Genomic DNA, 15,374 nt, shown 5'->3' on the forward strand with positions numbered 1-15,374 from the left:
AAGAGGGCCAATGGCATCCTGGCCTGCATTAAGAACAGTGTGGCCAGCAGGAGCAGGGAGGTCATTCTGCCCCTGTACACTGCACTGGTTAGGCCACACCTCGAGTCCTGTGTCCAGTTCTGGGCCCCTCAGTTTAGGAAGGATGTTGACTTGCTGGAGCGAGTCCAGAGAAGGGCAACGAAGTTAGTGAGGGGCTTGGAACACAAGCCCTATGAGGAGAGACTGAGGGAGCTGGGGCTGCTTAGCCTGGAGAGGAGGAGACTCAGGGGTGACCTTATTGCTCTCTACAACTACCTGAAGGGAGGTTGTAAACAGGCAGAGGTTGGTCTCTTCTCCCAGGCAGCCAGCACCAGAACAAGAGGACACAGTCTCAGGCTGCGCCAGGGGAAGTTCAGGCTGGAGGTCAGGAGGAAGTTTTACACGGAGAGAGTGATTGCCCATTGGAATGTGCTGCCTGGGGAGGAGGTGGAGTCGCCGTCACTGGAGGTGTTCAGGAGGAGACTTGATGGGGTGCTTGGTTACATGGGTTAGTTGATTGGGTGGTGTTGGGTGATAGGTTGGACGCGATGATCTTGAAGGTCTCTTCCAACCTGGTTTATTCTATTCTATTCTATTCTATTCTATTCTATTCTATTCTATTCTAAGATGTAGTATCAGTGAAACACTGATGCCCAGTGTGGGTTAAGATTGCCCCTATGGATTTCCTCAGATTACTGGGGGGTGGGATTTATAAAACATGAGGGCTCCAAATTCTTAACTTAGACTACTAGCACCCAGGACTGCTAAGAGACCCTGATTTATAGATCACTATTAGGAAATCATTTGCGAGGGGGGTGGGGTGTGGAACACTAGGTTTTTAGAAGAATATAAACCGAAAGCTAGTGCAGTATCCTGTACTGCTGACCTAGGGCAGCTGTTCTCAAAACCCTTAACACAAATTCCGGAAGTTCTGCTGAGAGTAACGTGGCAAACTGTTCTGTCCCCAAACCAGGCTTTGCTGAGAGGAAGGAACACCAGAAGCCTTCAAAAGAATATACAGAGTGACACACAGAAAAAGCCCAGTCCTTCTGTCCAGAGGTAAAAGGTATGTAGATGTCTAATCATGTGGTCTTGACTACAAACAAGAGGCAGGGTGATGATAACTTAAAGCAGATGCACCCTGTAGCTTAGTTTGGTGTGCCTCAATTTCCTGTTGCCTGATTCTGTCTCCACCTATTTGTTCACCGCAGTGTCCTTTTTCTTCTGTAAAGGCATCTTTGTCCCACCTTCCCTCCTTATTGAAGAACTTAAAACCTGTAAAGGAGTTATTTCTTATTGTCTTTTTGCTAAGTGAGATACAGCATTCTTCGGTGTCTCGCTGTGAGGTGGTTTTGTCAATCAGGGGTTCTGGCAAATCATTCTTTGCTCCTTCCAGTTTTTCAGCATTCTTTTCAGAGAGGTGCTGGAGCACTCTGCAGATTGCCACTTCAGTGATGCTTCCAGGCAAACATTCCTGCCCTATTTCTATGTCACCTTCCCCCATTGCAATTTTGGAGGTCCTGCTTTCCAGGATAACTCTTGTCTAGGCTGGCTCACTTTCTTTTTTTAATACCATCGACAAACTCTCTCTTTTCCATATCATTTTTTAATATTCTACCATTTTTTGCACTGGTCACAAAAGTTTATCATCTTTCATTTAGGTAAGGGCATTAGGTCCTCTGCAAAGCACTGTGAAGCCCTCCTAATGATAAATAAAAGTTCTCTCCAGCAACTGCTTCCTTGGATTTTCCTGTAAACTAGCTCCTCAACAACTTCATGCCTGCTTAACATTTGTAAAATACCAGCTTACTTCTGTAAAACCTATTTGAAATGTTATGGCATACAAAAGTTTTGTTTAAAAACCTTGTTATATCTATGCAGCTATCCTCTGAATTTAGCATCTCAAAAGAGAAAGTTTCTTATCAAAATGTTAGCTGACAGATTCCAATTGCTTTTCAACTGAATCTTTTCCCTGCTTTCCGATGATTTAGCTCAAAACTTGTATCAAGCAAACTCATCTGCACTCACTGCTTCAGTTCCTTTCTGGTTCTTAACATCAGCTTTTGTAAATTCTGTCCCCAATACTCTTCTGGTTTCACAGAGTCCTGCCAGTTTTATAAAACATTTCATGCCTGCCATATATTTGATGTTTGAGCCAAGTAATAATCTGGATTCATGTGTTCAGAATGCTTTGTACTTCTGCCATATTGGCACTACACTTATAACATTTCTTGGAGCTAAGTACAAAAATATCCCAGAAAGCTGGGATAAATAGATTATCTTAAGGATACCAAGGAAATACACTTACTGGTACAGAGTATGTATATATTCACTTAGCATTCCTGAATGTTGTCCTCTCAATGCGGTTCACATGTGCCTGCAAAGCTTGGAATGATCTCCTGTCATGACTGGGGTCGGTGTGGTGTTCATAGCAGTGATTGTGATACCATTCACAGTATCACAGTATCACTGAGGTTGGAAGAGACCTCAAAGATCATCGAGTCCAACCTGTCACCACAGACCTCATGACTAGACCAGGGCACCAAGTGCCACATCCAATCCCCTCTTGAGCACCTCCAGGGATGGGGACTCCACCACCTCTCTGGGCAGCACATCCCAATGGCCAACAACTCTCTCTGGGAAGAACTTTCTCCTCACCTCCAGCCTAAACCTCCCCTGGCACAGCTTGAGACTGTGTCCTCTTGTTCTGGTGCTGGTTGCCTGGGAGAAGAGACCTGGCTACAGCCACCCTTCAGGCAGTTGTAGAGAGCAATGAGGTCTCTCCTGAGCCTCCTCCTCTCCAGGCTAAACAATCCCAGCTCCCTCAGCCTCTCCTCACAGCGCTGTGCTCAAGGCCTCTCCCCAGCCTTGTTGCCCTTCTCTGGACATGTTCAAGTGTCTCAGTGTCCTTCTTAAACTGAGGGGTCCAGAACTGGACACAGGACTCAAGGTGAGGCCTAACCAGTGCAGAGTACAGGGCACAATGACTTCCCTGCTCCTGCTGGCCACACTACTCCTAATGCAGGCCAGGATGCCATTGGCCTTTTGAGAGATCCATAAACACATGAGCAAAAGTTGTCTGACAGGAAGCTGGAGAGAGCATTGGAAGCCTGTTGTAACATTCAGAGAAGGAAAAGAAACATTCTCATCATAATCTTCCACAAACTAAAGAAATTAACCTTTTTCTATGGTGATCCCAGAATTTGAGAGTTCCCCCAAGGCTGTTTGTGCAGACCTTTGTCCACACTCACCACCCTCCCAGATATCTCCTGGAATTCTGTAACCTTTCTGCCTTCTACAGCCTTTCAACAATTACCTGTTCTGATACTAGAATTGCAGGTTTCTGTTCCCTTCCTCACCTACCAATTCTGCTGTAAGCTCAGAATGTCTCACATGCCTCTGTGCTTAGATCTTTCCATAGATAATATTAGAAAATGCCATCTTTTTTGTTTTCTGTGCAAGTCCTCTGCCTTCACAAATTTCATTGTTATTTTTGGTTAGCACCTTCCACCTCAAACATGTGTGTATCATTTCCTCTTATACCTATTTGTCCAGCACTGCTACATCAACTTTCATCTACAGTCAGAACTTTTCTGTGCTAAGCACCATAAATGCACACCAGCCTTGCTTCAGCCACAGCTTCCAATCCTCGCAAGCAATGAGGTAAAACAAGGGTTAGAGAAAGCAAACTTGTGGGGAAGGCAGCAAAAGAGCAGAGCACAGACCAGCACAGGAGTCAATATTCTTAGTGTGCAAACTGCTAGTTTCAGTTCACTTTTTATCCTGTTTTTCAAGACCAGCACTATGTCTTACTTTCTACTTCATATATGCAATTCTGATAAGCAACTTGAGATTCAGCAGAACCTATGAAAAGGAAAACCAATCATGTTACTGTATGATGAAAGAGAGAGTTCTCCTTCTAAAAATAGCTCCTAGATTCTCAAAACGAAAATGAATGTTTTGCAAGTAAGGCTACAAAAACTTACCAGAAAACCCCACTGATGAAATAGCAAGGGAAAACCCCAATATTTTTCCAATTTCTTAAAGAATAAGAGAGAAAGGGTAATAATGTGTGAGCTGGACAGGATTCAGTTATGTTGAGGTACAAGAAGATAAACAGATTTTTTTCTTTACTACCTTTATATTCTTACGGATACAAAGTGGTGAACTCAGGGCCTTTAAAAATAAGATGAGTTTTTCAGCTCTCAGTTTTAGAATGGAATTAACCAGGTTGGAAGAGAACTCTGACATCATCAAGTGCAACCTATCATCCAACACCATCTAATCAATTAAACCATGGCACCAAGCACCCCAGCCAGTCTCTTCCTAAACACCTCCAGGGATCGTGACTCCACCACCTCCCTGGGCAGCCCATTCCAATGGCCAATCTCTCTTTCTATGAAGAACTTCTTCCTCACCTCCAGCCTAAACCTCCCCTGGTGCAGCTTGAGACTGTGTCCTCTTGTTCTGGTGCTGCTTGCCTGGGAGAAGAGACCAACCCCCACCTGGCTACAACCTCCCTTCAGGGAGTTGTAGACAGCATGAAGATCTGCCCTGAGCCTCTTCTTCTCCAGGCTAAGCAACCCCAGCTCCCTCAGCCTCTCCTCACAGGGCTGTGCTCCAAACCCCTCCCCAGCTTCGTTGCCCTTCTCTGGACTCGTTCCAGCAAGTCAACATCCTTCCTAAACTGAGGGGCCCAGAACTGGACACAGGACTCAAAGTGTGGCCTAACCAGTGCTGAGTACAGGGGCAGAATGACCTCCCTGCTCCTGCTGGCCACACTGTTCCTGATGCAGGCCAGGATGCCATTGGCCTTCTTGGCCACCTGGGCACAGTGCAGGCTCCTGTTCAGCCTACTATCAACCAGTACCCCTAGGTCCCTTTCTGAATGCTCTGACTAGCACATGTGGCCTCATGAAACCAAAGCATCATTGTCTTTGCAACTAGGTACATTTCAAAGTACAAAAATTGTTTTCTTGGAAGAAAAAACAAAGCAGCAACCTTTCCAGTGGTATGCAATGTGTCACAATATCAATGCAGTATACCAATGACATGACAAAGATAATTTGATTTTTAACATCTTTATTCACCTTTGACTATTTCTTCTCATTTCACTATAAGCATTCTGTACCTGGAGTGCTTCTAATGCCTCAAGTCAAGTATCAGTCAGCAGACATACTTGTGAGTAGTCACTGTATGACTGCACAGAAAGTTCCATGAACAGTAATGCCAAGCAGTACCAAAGACAGCTTTTATACAAATGCAGTTTTCTGAACACATTTTTCACCTCAAACCTGATTCCAGTCATGACTTTTATAATTTTACATACTGACCAGACCTATTATCATGCACAAGAACAAAGCCTTCATATTCCACAGTCTCTAGGAGACTGCAATGTGTTAAACTGCCCCTCAGTTTAAGAAGGACATCCAGACACTTGAACATGTCCAGAGAAGGGCAACAAGGCTGGGGAGAGGCCTTGAACACAGCCTTGTAAGGAGAGGCTGAGGGAGCTGGGATTGTTTAGCCTGGAGAAGAGGAGGCTCAGGGGTGACCTCATCGCCCTCTACAACTACCTGAAGGGTGGTTGTAGCCAGGTGGGGGTTGGTCTCTTCTCCCAGGCAACCAGCACCAGAACAAGGGGACACAGTCTCAAGCTGTGCCAGGGGAAGTTTAGGCTGGAGGTGAGGAGAAAGTTCTTCACGGAGAGAGTCATTCGTCATTGGAATGTGCTGCCCAGGGAGGTGGTGGAGTCACCATCCCTGGAGGTGTTCAAGAGGGGACCGGATGTGGCACTTGGTGCCATAGTTTAGTCATGAGGTCTGTGTTGATAGGTTGGACTTGATGATCTTTGAGGTCTCTTCCAACCTTGGTTATACTGTGATACTGTGATCCTGTGAAATCCTAGTTTAAGAAGAAGTTAGACTTCATATGAGCTATCAGAAACTATTTAAAGAAACTTGTTTCCTTCTGATACTTCCCTCATGGCTTTCCACCTGCTGATGGAGTTCCTCTAAATAAATCATGACTGTTTTCTCTAAAATAACACCACATACATGAAACTTGCAATGTTTGACAAACAGTCTCTGTGATAAAAGGAAAAACCTCACTTGCAGGTCAGTCAAAACTGGGGTTATGGAAGGGTCACCAAAAACAAAAGTGAGAAGACAAAGCGTGAAAATTAGACCTTTATTGAAGATATGGCAATATTAAATTCTGTGACTTGGGCCAATAGCCAATCAGAACTGCATGAATGTAGCATTCTAGCATACAAAATTATTAAAATTATTCTCTTGAAGATTAGTGTCAGACATTCAGAAACGGATTCTACCAAAGCTTACTGAACAATTACATTAAAATTTCATTGTAGCCTTAACTTTAAACCTTTTAATACCTTAACTTTAAAACCTCAACTTTAAACCTTTTAGTACAACCTCAGCACTTTCAAAGAGCCTACCTAGAAGACACAATAGGCTATCACTACTGGAATTTAACTTCTGTCAGGGCCCTGAGAGCACCAGCAGTCCCTATTCGTCCTCATCAGTATCATCTGGGACCTACATACATGCTGTCTGCCTGCTGTCCCATGAACTACATTTAAGTTCACATTCTTGCTGGTGTTTCTTCTCTGATCTGCATTGCTGGTTTGCTTGGGTTCAGCCTGGTACCTTACTGATTGAACATTTGCCCTCAGACTCATCTCTTTTTTCAGGACTTGAATGTTGACTACTAGGTCTCCTCTGTTCTGTGCCACTTGCTTGGCTATTATAGTCCTTGCCAGTAAGGACATGGAACCTGCCTGCACCCTGTCTCAAGTGGCTCCTGCTCACCTTGTTTTGCAGCTCTCTGATAGAAATAATTATGAATAGTGACTAAAAGGAGCAACACAGTAACTTTCTTTTGGTTAAGCAAACACTCCAACAGATATAATGTTGATATAGGATAAATCATTATGGTAGCCTTTCACCTTAAGAATTTGCTTTTCTCCCTTTGTGATCAAAAGAAATAGAATCAAGCCTGTGTGAAGTTAGGTGAGACAAGAGCAGCTGGAATGCACAGAATTGGAAAGTTACTTGAATTATAAGTAGTTGCATTGGTGTTGAAACTCATATAGCATGACTTTCTGAAGACTTTCATCTTGTGGTTAATTTAATTCAGGTATGCTGAAGCTGCAGCATGAACCCAGTGACAAGTAGAGGCTTTAGAGCTGTGTAACAGCTTACCTCTTGCTGTAGTGCTGATGATTCATCTTCCTGTGTGTTTTCTCTCTCTCTCTTTTCATAGTATCATAGTATCAGTCAGGGTTGGAAGGGACCACAAGGATCATCTAGTTCTACCCCCCCTGCCATGGGCAGGGACACCCCACACTAAGGCCTTATTTTCAAACAGCTTTGGGAAGTCAGTATCTTTAGGGATCTTCTTCCTGAGTAAAACATAGTTCAAACTTTTAAAATTATTGCAATACCCTACAAAGGGCACAGATTGAAACATGGTATGATGGCTTCAGCATTGTGTTCCTTGGAGGCCAAACTTTAGGAAGCTTGTAAACAGGAGCTTGTGAATTCTGAGAATTCAATTGTACTTAGAATTGCTATTAATAAACTGTGGCATATAATGGTAGGACTTAGTCAGCCTTTCTGACCGCTCATTCGCTTTTATTTCCATCCATGGCATGCTTATAACACATATCACAATGTGACACTGCAGAAAGACTCTTCTGCACTTCTTGAAAGCACAAAGAACTGAGTTCTTATAGTTACAGGAGAGTAGCAGCATTGCTAGTTGTGCTACATCTGATCTGACAATGATTTTTTACTCTATTAAACATGTAGGATGAGAAAGTTAAGTAACTGCTCTCTGCAGGCAAGCAAGAAAAGGCAGTGGTTAAGCTAGGTTATCTGATGAAAGCCACATGACACAACTCAAGTTGTGTTGACAGGCCACCCTTTAGTTGTTTAACCATGTCTATACTTACTTCATTTTTATTATGACGTTCTTTTTAGGTATCACTTTTCACTGGGGAAGTAACAACAGACCATTTTCTGGAAACAGAAGCCCAGAAATTGGGATGCAACTCCAGGTGTGGTCTTAACCAGTGATTTCACTTGACCTACTGGCAACATTCTTCCTAATGCAGCTCAGGATGTTTGTCATCCTTCCTTGTCACGAAAGCACATTGCTGCTCACATTCAGCTGCTTATCGACTAAGGACCCTAACATTTTCTCCTGCAGAACTGTTTTCCAGCTCGTTGACCTTCAGCATGTTCTGGTGCATGAGGTTACTCCTTCCAGGTGTTGAACATTTGAACTTTATGGAAGTCCAGTTTGCTTACTCCTTCATCCCCATGAGGTGCTTCTGAGTGGCAACACAATCATTGCCTTTTAATCCAGAGAGTCACTAATTTTGGTGTACATGCTACAAAATGCTGTTGTGTTTTACTTTAAGAGGAAAATGTTTTCTGGAGGTGTGCGTTATATCACTGTGCACATATAGGCTTAATGCTACCTGCTTCTTGCAGTCATGAACCTGAACCTTTTTTCTGGCATCTACATAAACTGGAAAGTTCATGGTTTTTTCCCTAAGGCTGCTGGTGTCAGGGGTCATTAGCTTCTCTTGCAAAAATTCTGTTTCCTATTTAATGTTTTCCAGACAGCTATCTGGTTTGCTCCCTGCTTTCCTGTACTGAAGCCAGAAAGAGGAGGATGTAGATGTCACCTCAGCACAAGGATAAGGCTCCCTAGGTTTTTTTTGTCTCTTACAGTACAATGGGGGAATTTGTAACAGGTCATTTCTTTTTGTTGCTACTTCCTGGAAAGAACACAAGAGAACAAAGTTCAGCCTGCCCAACCTGCTTTCACCGCTGGCGGGGTATTGTTTTCAGCTTCAGAAAAGCAGAAGACAGAAAAGTACTTGAGATGATATTATCAGAGAACAGTTTACTTATCTGTTATTTGTCTGTATGAAAATGGAGAGTTAGACCACTGAGAAGTTAAAAAGTTAGAATATCTGTCCCCAAAGATGATTTGCAATGTTTTCTTAAACTGTGTGATTAGTAATTAATATATTTTTGGCTCAAGTTTTTTTGGTACTGATGAAAAGACAGCTTCTAAAGAAAGCCAGCCAGACAGCAAAGCAGGCACACACCTCTGAGGACAGACAGCGCTTAGGTCCTCTAGCCCATTTGGATGCTGCCCACGTTTCTCTTGCTTCATGTCCTCTTTTCTCACAACTTTCACAGGAGAAATAATGGTGATTTCCCTCAGCTAAGCAATTAAAAATGTACTGCAAGAAAGTACTAAGCAAAAAACAAGGACTGCAATGTTTAGTCTGTTCTGAGGAGTTTGTAGGCAACGTTGCCGTCGCAAACATTCAAAAATTCAGCCTCTCAAATGAGTATGCTTTCAATGAGACCATGTGTATTGTTCTTTTTTAGTTGTCTTCCAAGCTCTTGGGTCTGTAATAAGTAGAGTTTCAGAGGGTTTTGATTCATCAGCCTCCAAATGAAAGCTGAAACTTGTACTTAGTTCCTTAATTACTGTGAGATCTGTTAATCCGATTTTATTAATAATTGTGAACAGGATTTAAGTTTCACAAGTAGATTTTATATATATATATATTTTTTTTAGGTGCTATCTCTACACATCACTCAAACAATTAATGGATTCCAGCCCAGATAAAATTTCTCAACTTCACAAAAGCTTCTTTGATCTGGAAATGGAAATGACCCTTGTGATTGGAAAGGCTGTTGGGAAACCGCGGTAAATTCTCCTTTCTGTGTGACCTCTATGTTAGTTGGCGGCTTTCCAAAGAAGAGAAGGAAGTGTTTACCTCCAGCAGTGTTGGACTTAATTTCAGTTTAGTGTGTTAACAACTGAATCCAAAGAATATGAACTTGGCAGGAGTTAATTTTAGTAGAGCACAGTTTCACCATAAAGCGAGTGTATTCCTGGATGACTGAAAGTCCACTGATGTTTACTGCAGCAATTCAAAATTCTTTCTCCATGCCACTAAATACAAGTGACCTACAAGCAGACTAGATTATATCAACAATTAAAAGGAAGTCAGTAGCAATCTGTATATTTCAGATGTCTTCAATGTACCTTTTGTGGAAACTTTGGAAAATAAATAAGTAAATCCCCAACCAAACCAGCCCTGCAATGGATAAACAACATTTAGTTTCGATATTTTTCAATTCCATGCTGATCATTTAGGCTCACTTGTATATTTTCATATATGCAGAGAAAACACAGCACTTAGCATCAACCTAATTAAAAAACTTGCCCGCTTTCCAGTGGAAAATGCTAGAGGCAGGCATGGCATTGGTAAAGGTCTTAGCATTGTGGCCTTCCATAGAATGGACTTCTTTGGGGGATTTGATTAATATGGCTGCACTTTCTCTCTCCTTGGAATAGGTATCCTTAGGGGAGCATGAGCTCACTATGTTTCTTTGCCTACAAGACCTTGAGTTTTGGTTGGTGTGTGTCAAGGTTTTGAAAGCCTGCTTGTATCCTCTTGCATACCTATGCTATACAATCACAGCAAGGTCATACAATCTAGGCCTCTGTCATTTCACCATTAGCTTGCTGGTACTATTTATCTCCAGGTATATAATTGATGGACCTGGAGGTTTAGCATCTCTCCACCCTGTCTTAATAGTATTTAGTACATCAGGTTCCAAAACAGATCATAAACATTTGGGATGTTGTCTAGGACACTCTTTACAAACCATTTAACAAGATATGATACCCTAAGCTCTCTGCAGTCTCGGAGTTCTTTGCCTTGTGTTTTCCACTTACATAAATTATGAATTGTGTGATACCTGTTTAGGATTCCACTATTTAAAACAGTTGGGTAAAGAATTAATGCATTTCTATGGTACATTTTAATTAGCAGAGGTGTTTGGCACTGCTGATTCCATAGAAACTACCTAAGGCCAGCAGCTGTAATACTCTTGTTTAGTAATTTCATTAACGACAAGGTGAATGTTACAACTGTTTTTCAGAATAGTATGGTATGGGTGTTTAAGGAAACCATTTGCTTAAACTAAAACAAAGAATGGTTTAGTTCAACTGCAAATCCATGAAATAGACACCATAATTTTGTATCTTTAAGTATCCCACAACAGTGGGCAAGAACTGTATCAATTTGGAGTCCTACCTTCTGGAACAAGATAATTATGTCATTGGATGCACTCCTGAACTATAGCTTAGGTTTCATAAAGGTGCAATACTGAGCCTTTGAATCCCATGAATTTGAAGCCTAACACCACTTTAATAGCAATTTCTTGCAAGACCTTCTGAAATACACAAGATTCCAAAGAAAACAGCACCTTAGAACGCACCTCTTTGCCAGAAGTTACCCTCTAAGAAGCTCAACTGGAATAACTAGATTGAGAAATGATGATGAGAACTCTTCTGAAATATCAAAGCATAGTATTTATTGAACGTGCATCAGAACCTTTGGTATTTGGGTCACCTTAATGCTTTGATCTTCTGGTACTGTGTAATTCTTTTATTGCCCATGCTCTATTCAATGCTTCATCTTATACTATGGTCCTTTAATGCTGCTTCTTGTAAAGCTCCCATTTTGGTTTAAATTTGATTGCAACTGAGTTCACTCTGCATGACTATTAAGAGGTGGAGACTTAAAAACCACTGGTCTTAAACAGTGTTATCTTTATCCACTATAATGCCTACTTTCAGCATGCTCAGATGTTAAGAATGTGTTTGTGTTTCCCATATACTGTCTTAACTTGTGAGCAAGCCACAAAACAATTTTGGCTTGAAAAAGCAAATGTTCTCGTTCTTGGATTGATATGGGTTTATGTTCAAAGGCTTTCTCTGGACACTTTGAAAACATTAAATACAGCGGGTTCTTTGACATCTGGAAGCTCAGAGTTTTGTTTGTGTCCTGAATGAAATAAAAGCTGGTCTTTGGATTGAGATCCGTGGCTTTTCTGAAAGACTTGGGCTATCATTCAGCAGGAGCACAGGTATATTCTAGAAGTAACATACTGCCTGAATTCTTCCTGCACTTATAGTCAGCCACTGTCTGCCATATGCTGTGATGGATGGATTTGCTTACTACATGAGGAATTCTGCAAACATAAGGAATTCTGCTGTGCCAGGAGAAGTTTAGGCTCGAGGTGAGGAGAAGGTTCTTCCCAGAGAGAGTCATTCGTCATTGGAATGGGCTGCCTAGGGAGGTGGTGGAGTCGCTGTCCCTGGAGGTGTTCAAGAGGGGATTGGACATGGCACTTGATGCCATGGTCTAGTCATGAGGTCTGTGGTGACAGGTTGGACTCGATGATCTTTGAGGTCTCTTCCAACCTTAGTTATACTGTGATACTGTGATACTGTAATGGTCATAAGTGTTCTTCAGATCACCTTCCTGGTCCTTGTTCTCCTTGCATATGACCCAGTGTATCCAAAGTGGTATTTCTTTTACAATCTATCTTTCTCTGTATTTGATGATAGCATACAGTCTCTAGACATCAAGCAGCTACTGGTTTTGACAAGAGCTGTCTGTTCTTCTCCAGTATCTCCGCATTTAGATATCTCTATGTCAATCCTATGCATAGCAGATTGGGAAGGTTTAATGTTTGTGTTACCCTTTATTTCCTCCTGGAAATTTGTATTCCAAATATTTCATATAATTAAAATAAAATTTAAAAAAACCTAAAACACAAACAACAGCCAATCACAACAGTCCAACAGCTTACTGACAGCCAAAATTAAACTTTTGTTTCCTTTGTATCATCTAGCTACTGAACAAGACACACCTCGTGTGATCCTATAGAGGGTTCCCGTTATGTGATAAGCTTTAAATTTCTCAGGATAAATTATGTGTAGGTAAAGTACTAACTGCTGCTTTTTAATTAACATGTTTGGGAATAATGCTGTTTAATTAGTTTACACTTGCACTGCAGATTGCCTTGTATGTTTCTGTTTTCTCTGAATATGGGTTAAAATTAAGCTTTATAGTTTTATGCTGAGGGGGTTTTACGATTAAAATAGTCATTGAATCATAGAATGGTTTAGGGTGGAAGGGACCCTAAAGATCATCTAATTTCACCCCTACTGCCATGGGCAGGCACACCTCTTCATAGACCAAGTTGCTCAAGGCCCACCCAATCTGGCTTTGAACACTGCCAGGGTTGAAGCCTCCACAACTTCTCAGGGCAACCTGTTCCAGTGCCTCACCACCCTCATGGGGAAGAATTTCTTCCTAATGTCTAAGTTAAATCTAGTTTCTTCCAGTTGGAAGCCATTACTCCTCATCCTGTCACTATATGCCATTGTACAAAGTCCCTCTCCATCCATCCTGCAAGCCCCTTCAAATACTGGAATGCTGCTGGTCTAGAAATAAAAGGATAACACAAGTAAATAACCAAAAGGAGTAAACAAATCCAGGATTGCTCTTGTATTCCCCCAGCACTTGATATTCTAAAAATACAGAAATGTCTAAGACTAAGTATGAAAGAATTTCTGCAAAATTAAGTCCTTCAAACCATCTACAAAGCTCTCCCTAAGAAGTTTCTTTAAATTGTTGTAAGGATTTTGAACAGCTGTGATTCTGATGCAGTACACTCTGAGTCTGACAAATTAATACCTTAAACAGAGGAAAACATTTAAAATGTATTTCTACAGAAATGTAGACTATGGACACAAATGAATGTGTTATTGATGAATCAAAGCCAAGGGGAGAAGGATTACATGGCCACAGCAGCTTGACATGCTTCCAGCCTTCTCCACAAGCACTACAGCCTATCTCTTTTACCTTTGCTGCTTCAGTTCCCTCATACTAATTTCACTTTTGGAGGGGGTGTGGAGGGCAGGGAAAGCTGATGCTTGCCAGATAGCTGTCAGGAAACAATGCACTCTACATGAAGTGCACTGCACATTTCCTGTTTGTAGTGTGCTTCCTCTCAGGCCCTGGAGCCCTAACCATATGATTTTTAGACATAAGGGGCTTTCCCATGATCATGGGAAGATTAGGTAACTTCCCTTCTGCTTGTTCCCTCCCTACTGCAGGGTTAGGATTTGATCCAAACCCAACAGAAGTCTGTGGACGGAATCTCATTGACAGACACTGGTTTTTAAAGTCAGACTCTCTAAATAAAAGCAGTCCTCATGGACTGGAAAGTTTGAAATTTGATCAATTGAAGTGACTGTTTCTCCTAAATTCATTCAGCTCCATCAACCTTCAGTGTGAATGTATATGCTGGGGGCTCAGCAGGAATACAACTAGGCTTGACATAGTTTTCATAAAATTAAAGAAATTCTGGACTTTTGGCATTATCTAGCCAAGTCTCCTGCTCGAAGCAGTGCTGGATCAGGACAGCTACAGCTTTGCCTACCTGAGGCTAGAAAAACCTTAAAGGATTGAGACTCTGCAACCTGAGTGGCCTATTCCAGTACTGCCTTACCCACCTAGTGAAAACCTTTTTCCAGCATCTGACTTGAACCTCTGTAGTAAAGACATCTGTCTATGCCATTGTTACTTGCCACTGTGGAGAAGAATTTGGCTTTCTCTTCATAACTGACTTTCAAGAAGCTGTAGGCTTCTATCAGCCTTTATCACTTGACTAAACAAGACCAGCTCCCTCAACTTCTCTTTTTAAGTTGCGTGCTTTAGGGCCTCATCTTGGTGGCTGCCTACATCATCCATTTTGAAGTGAGGACCTTAAAGTTGCCTACAGTACTTCAGATTCAGCCTCCCCATTTCTGAGTACTTGAGAAATGATGACTTCTCTCTTTGCTGAATGTATTCCCAATGTAGCCCAGCATGCAACTTTCCCACCTGTGATGAGAACACACTCGTATTGGCTCATGATCAACTTAACTTCCAGTATGACACCTACATCCTTTTCAGCAGAGCTACATGGCAACCAATTGATCCTTCTTTGCAACCTAATGTTAACCTCTATGCTTACCTAACCTATGACCAGGAAAAAGAAAAGGAAAAAAACAGGAAAGGAAAAAAGGCCGTTTTCATCCTGTTTTAAGATCAACTTGACTTAAAAAATTTAAAGGGATTTTGTAGTTGTGCTGTTGGCTTGATCTACTGCATCAGCTGCACAATCTGCAAGCAGCTCTACATGCTGGGCTGCATTTGGGCTGTATCCAATATGGTGTTTTTACATAGCTTTCCCTCTCAGCATTCCTCCTTGTGGCAAAAAGTAGCTATCCAACCTCCTTTTCTGTAATTCCTCTCCTTAATAACAGGCAGTTAACAAATCAGCCAGTGCAAACTCATCTGCAGCTACTAAAGAGTTACAGCTTCTACACACAACCAGGAAATTTTAGATGTTTGCAGGCAGCCAATAGCAGGAGAGATCAACAAGAAGCTGACT

General features: G+C 41.9%; 1 long non-coding RNA gene across 1 annotated transcript; it reads left to right on the forward strand.

Moving 5' to 3' along the window:
- Window positions 1-957: 957 nt before the first annotated feature.
- Window positions 958-11,944, forward strand: LOC137447404 (uncharacterized). Its single transcript, XR_010988858.1, has 3 exons — window positions 958-1,084; window positions 8,022-8,098; window positions 9,646-11,944. It is a non-coding gene; the product is annotated as an uncharacterized lncRNA (long non-coding RNA).
- Window positions 11,945-15,374: the final 3,430 nt, after the last annotated feature.

This window comes from Melanerpes formicivorus, unplaced genomic scaffold (assembly GCF_026170545.1).
Source record: "Melanerpes formicivorus ecotype bairdi unplaced genomic scaffold, bMelFor1.0.p_v2 SCAF_20, whole genome shotgun sequence".
In the NCBI taxonomy this organism is placed as follows: domain Eukaryota; kingdom Metazoa; phylum Chordata; class Aves; order Piciformes; family Picidae; genus Melanerpes; species Melanerpes formicivorus.